The sequence below is a fragment of the Sebastes umbrosus genome, chromosome 9 (genome assembly GCF_015220745.1).
Source record: "Sebastes umbrosus isolate fSebUmb1 chromosome 9, fSebUmb1.pri, whole genome shotgun sequence".
NCBI classification, from domain to species: domain Eukaryota; kingdom Metazoa; phylum Chordata; class Actinopteri; order Perciformes; family Sebastidae; genus Sebastes; species Sebastes umbrosus.
In genome coordinates, this window is record NC_051277.1 from 4667197 (window position 1) to 4673307 (window position 6111).

Sequence of the window (6111 nt, forward strand, 5' to 3'; positions counted from 1 at the left end):
ACTACATTCAAGGGTGGCCAAGATCCACGCAGGCCATCTGCCAAGAATCCAATACAGCAAATGGTTGGATCTGTGTAAGCCCTAAGCTGACAATAAAGTCACTACGCTTAAAAAGATGCTAACATCCTTTAATGGGTATGAAAGCCACTGCAGCAGAATACAAATCATGGCTGGCTGTTCTTTCTCTCCTGTAGCCCAGACTTTTTATCCGCTTCCATCCAGCAAACGCCCTGTGAAGTTGATTAATTGAACGCTTTGGGACAAAAAGGGAAACTTTTATCAACTTTGGCCGAGACTAACCCTCCGTGTGTGTGTGTGTGTGTGTGTGTGTGTGTGTGTGTGTGTGTGTGTGCGTGTGTGTGTGTGTGTGTGTGGAGTTTGGGGAAATTAAAAAAAAAGCTGCTTTGCTTTATCTCCCCATCATCACAAGGTACTGAAGTGTTTGCCAAGAAATAAAGGTGTCAAAAATTTCATATTAGATGTCAGATCAAGACGGGGAGTCCCGTGTTGGGGGGTGTTTGCCACCTGCTTTGGGACGGACACGAGGGGGAGCGCGGGGTAAATGTGGGGTCACGGCTGTCAGCAGCCTCTCAGTTATACAAGTCAAGAGGGACTGCTGATATGAGGAGGGCAGAAACTACAGCGATGACATGATGGGGGACGTGGGGGTTATGCAGTCTACACTACCACCATCTTCATTCAGCATTGCATGGCATATAAACTGTGTGTTTGTGTGTTTAAGCATTCCTTTAAAGCTTCAGTAGGCAGAACGTTCTTGGCATCATTGGGCATAAATCCCATAATAACCTTTCAGCATATTGTAATTCAAGTGTTCTGGGAGAAAACTAGACATCTGCTCCTCCTCATGACCCTGTTTTCAGGCTTTAAAAAATCTGACGGGAGACTTTGGCCAATCACAGGTCATTTCAGAGAGAGAGCGTTCCTATTGGCTGTGCTATGTCTGGTGGGCGGTGCTTAATGTTTCCTCAAGTGGGATCGCAAACTTTCTCATTTTACAACTAAACAGTACACTACAAGATGTTTCTGAAAACATTTGAGGAGAGAAATAGGCATTAATGTAACAGAATATTGATTCATGTTTGATCTGCGCTGCCTAGTTTACTGTTTGATCGGAGTTTGCGAGTGATTGACAGCTGCTCAGAGACGGCAAGGCTCCAGATCAGCTCTGATTGGTTGTTTTCCTCCGGTCTGTGAAATCTTGCAGATGCCGTTAGGAGCACCGGAGGACACCGGAGGAACATGATTTTTTTCAGATTACCTGTCTCATGCACTACTGTCACAATATAGTGACCTTTTAAAAAAAAAAAAATGTTTAATCATATTTGCTCCATTTCTACCTACTGCAGCTTTAAATGATAAAACTCGTGTGTGTAGGCTACAGTAGATAAGAAGCTATAGAGCCAGGAGACAGTTAGCTTAGCTTAGCATAAAGACTGGGAACAGGGGGAAACAGCTAGCCTGCAACTAAAGATTATTTTCATTGTTGATTAATCTGTAGATTATTTCTATTATATTTTTTGATTAATCGATTTGTTGTTTCGTCTTTAAAATGGTGAAAAATGTCAATAAGTGTTTCCCAAAGCCCCAAGATGACGTCCTCAAATGTCTTGTTTTGTCCACAACTCAAAGATATTCAGTTTACTTTCACAGAGGAGGAAAGAAACCAGAAAATGTTCACATTTAAGAAGCTGCAATCAGAGAATTTTGACTATGTTTTTGTTAAAAAATTACTGAATAGCTGGCGATTAATTTAATATTTGACAACTAATCCATTAATCTTTGCAGCTCTACTTAAGTTGTTCTATATACTACAAGTAGTCTCATGCACTACTGTCAGGATATAGGAGACAGGATCATGTTTGCTCCAATTCTACCTACTGCAGCTTTAAAGAGTTTTCTCTCAGGACTCTGTGATGCTCCCACCGTGGAAAACTGTCCTCGACCCCAATAAAAAGAGAGGGATGCCCACTTCCTTCACCCCTCAGGCGTGCCAGTCCTGCCTCGAGGGAGAGGGGCCCCATAATTTATTATTTGTTCCCCTCTTGTTAAGGAAATACTTTCTCAATAGCTCTCTCCCCTTTGTATATTTTTACTGTTCTTATTTTCTTCCTTGATTCAGCCCCGTCCTCTCTTATTTATTTGCTTTCTAAACACCGGCTTGGTTCATTACGTCCAAGCTGCCATGAAGAGACTTTAAAAAATCACTTTTGTCCTCACCGAGGACAGTGTTTATTTGTCTGGGTGAACCTGAAGGAGTATTTTGGGGATACCTATGTGTAGGTGACAGCTGAGCTGAGTCACACAAGCTGACCTCCATCACCATTACCTCAGGCCTTAATCAGATTCCTCTGCTGCAGATTGAAGATATGTGGACTGATGCGACCGGCTCGGATGTCATAATTTATCAGCGCCGGCCCTGCCACTCTTAATGTAAAGACATTCCTGCTCCATGTGAAGTTAATGGGATGTTATGTCCACAGCACATGTTGCGTGAATTGGTTTCTTTCAGCACGAGCAAACCATCGTGAAACATTCAAACGTTACCCAGAGGAACCAAACTCTGCTTTATTCCCAGCAGTGACTTCTTTGTTTGTTGGTGTTGGGCAGGTTTGGCTGTTTTCTCAACCCCCCTCCCCCACTCCCTCCCTCATCCATCCACAGACAACCATCAAGGCAAAAAAAAAAAAAAAAAGCAGGATGAAAAGGCCAAGCCACTGGCTGACCACTGATGCATGACTCAGCTTTGAAAATCTCCGCCTTCAAATCAAATTGTCCGGCTTCAAGGAGCAGAGGTGCCACGGCGCTGCCCCCGGGCCACTCAGTGTCACCGGCCAGCTTCGAGGGGTTAATGCGCATTTTTCCTCAGTTGTCAAGGACGTGTGATGAGGGCAAAGGAATACAGAGGAGCACAGAGGTCACCTCACTCACAAATATCAAGTCTTTGAAATACTTAATTGTGTTAGGAAAGAAGCTGCAGGGATTAACACGTTTTCAAATCCAAACAAGAGTCATTTAACAGTTTTAGCCTCATAAGATGAAAGTTATTTATTGTGTGTTAGTATTTGTATAAAAATATTTTTAGGGGTTTCTAAGTGTCCTGTGGTTTGCTTTATTTTACCCAAAGAACATTTTAGATTTAAATCTTTCTTGCAATGTGTTGTAGATGTTCACTAGACTGTTGAACTATTTATTGTCATTATGAGAATTAATGCTTTCTTTGTGCTGTCTTCAAATGACACTTGTGAGCTTGTGTTTACGACATGGGAAGTCGTGTACACGATATGCTTGCCGTTCAAAGTGGGAACCCCGCTGCTAAGCAACGGCAATATTAACGTTACTGTCGGCGTCTAGAAGCCACAGAGGATAACAATTTAACAAGCTAGCAAGCGGATAACATAATGCAGGAAATGCAAAAGGCAAGGCAGCTTTATTTGTAGAGCACATTTCAACAACAGGGCAATTCAAAGTGCTTTACAGAAACATTCAAGAACATTGCAACAAAGTGCAAAAGAACATTAAGACATAATTAAAACAGTTATAAAAACATTAAAACATTAAAGATTATAAAATAAAAACAAGCTAAAAATAAAAGCTAAGATAAAAGTTAAAATAGAATAAAACACAAAGGAGTAGAAGCTCTAGTGCAGTATAAGATCATTATCTGGTTTAATTAAAGGCAGCAGCAAACAGGAAAGTTTTAAGCTTTGATTTAAAAGAACTCAGAGTTGGAGGTCCTGCAGGTTTCTGGGAGCTTGTTCCAGATATTTGGTGCATAAAAACTGAACGCTGCTTCTGCATGTTTAGTTGTGACTCTGGGGACACTAAGCAGACCTGATCCAGATGACCTGAGAGGTCTGGATGGTTCATAACATATCAGAAGATCAGAAATATATTTTGGCCCTAAACCATTTAGTGCTTTGTAAACCAACAGGAGTATTTTGAAATCAATTCTCTGAGAGACAGGGAGCCAGTGTAGAGACCTCAGAACTGGACTGATGTGATCCACTTTCTTGGTCTTAGTGAGGACTCTAGCAGCAGCGTTCTGAATCCGCTGCAGCTGTGTGATCGATTTTTTAGGAAGACCACTAAACACTCCGTTACAGTAGTCAAGTCGGCTGAAGATAAATGCATGGACTAGTTTTTCCAAATCCTGCTGAGACATCAGTCCTCTAATTCTTGCTGTATTCTTCAGGTGATAGAAGGCTGTCTTTGTAATTGTCTTAATATGGCTGTTAAAGCTCAGGTCAGAGTCCATGACTACACCAAGGTTTCTGGCTTGGTCCGAGCTATTTAACATCACAGATTGTAGGTGAGAACTAACCTTTAATCTTTCCTTTTTGGCTCCAAAAACTACGACCTCAGTTTTGTCTTTGTTCAGCTGAAGAAAATTCTGGCACATCCAATTATTGACTTGTTCAATGCACTCACTCAGTGCTTGTATTGGACTGTAGTCTCCTGGTGATAGAGTTATGTAAATTTGTGTGTCATCTGCATAGTTATGGTAATTTATTTTGTTGTTATCAAAAATCTGACCCAGTGGGAGCATGTAGATGTTAAACAAAAGAGGCCCCAAGATGGAGCCTTGGGGAACTCCGCATGTGATTTTGTTCAGCTCAGATTTGCAGTTACCTATAGACACAAAGAAGTCCCTGTCTTTTGAGTATGATTTAAACCAGCTGAGTGCTATGCCAGAAATACCCACCCAGTTTTCCAGTCGGTCTAGTAATATATTATATTTTGGCCAACCGTGTCGAATGCGGCACTGAGATCCAGTAAAACTAAAACCGAAATTCTAGTCTGTGTTCAATCGGATGTCATTGAAGACCTTAACAAGAGCAGTCTCAGTGCTGTGGTGAGGTCAAAAAACCTGACTGGAAGACATCAAAAGAGTTTTTTAGTGCCAGAAACCTATTTAATTGTTGAAAAACTGTTTTTTCAATTATTTTAGACAAGAATAGAAGATTTGATATCAGTCTGTAATTATTTACTATTGATGAGTCCAGATTGTTCTTTTTGAGGAGTGGTTTGATGACGGCAGTTTTCAGGGCCTGTGGGAAGACTCCTGAAACAAGAGATGCATTAACAATCTGTAGAAGCTCTGAGACCATACAATCTGATCTGAATGTCAAGGCAGCATGAGGAGGATTTTAGATGTTGTATGATTTCCTCCAGGTGTGTCTGATTTATTGGATCAAATTGTGTCATGTTATTTGCACCAGGTTTAAAAGCATAATGACAAAGGAAAAAGATGAGGCCGTGGGAATATCAACATTTTCCTCAGACAGATTTTAAAATGACCGGAGGAAAACAACCAATCAGAACCGAGCTGGAGCCTTGCCGTCTCCGAGCAGCTGTCAATCACTTGCGAACTCCGATCAAACGGTCAAACTAGGCAGCGCTCAACAAATATGAATCAGTATTATGTTACGTCAATGCCTATTTCTCTCCTCAAATGTTTTCAGAATCATCTTGTAGTGCACGGTTTAACTGTAAAATGAGAAAGTTTACGACCAGGCAGCCATATTGAGATCAGTTGAGGAAATACCAAGCACCGCCCACCAGCCGGAGCACAGCCAATAGGAACGCTCTCTCTCTGAAATGACCTGTGATTGGTCAAAGTCTTCCGTCACGGGCTAGATTTAATAAAGCCTGAAAACAGAGCCATGAGGAGGAGCAGAAGTCTAGTTATCTCTCAGAACACTTGAATTACAATATGCTGAAAGGTTATTATGGATTTTTTTGCCCAATGATGCCAAAAAATATATACTGCCTACTGCAGGTTTAACCCCTTCATGGTCACAAAATGTCTTTTGTTGTTTGGGGATATTTATCGTTGAACCTATTTCTTTCCTGTTGGGGGTTTGTTGTCATTACCTACAGTAATACACGTGAATAGGCCTAAAAATATTCTTCTCTTCCTGCACCCGTTCCCAGGAAATATTATTTCTGGATATTTGAGTGCCCTACTAGTACTGGTTCATGTTCTGTGCAGGGCTTGACTTTTGCTACTTGGACTAATGATCATTTAATCTCTTGCACATCTGTCTGAATGCAGGTGTGCAAAGATCAGTTTTCCTGTATAGAGGCACA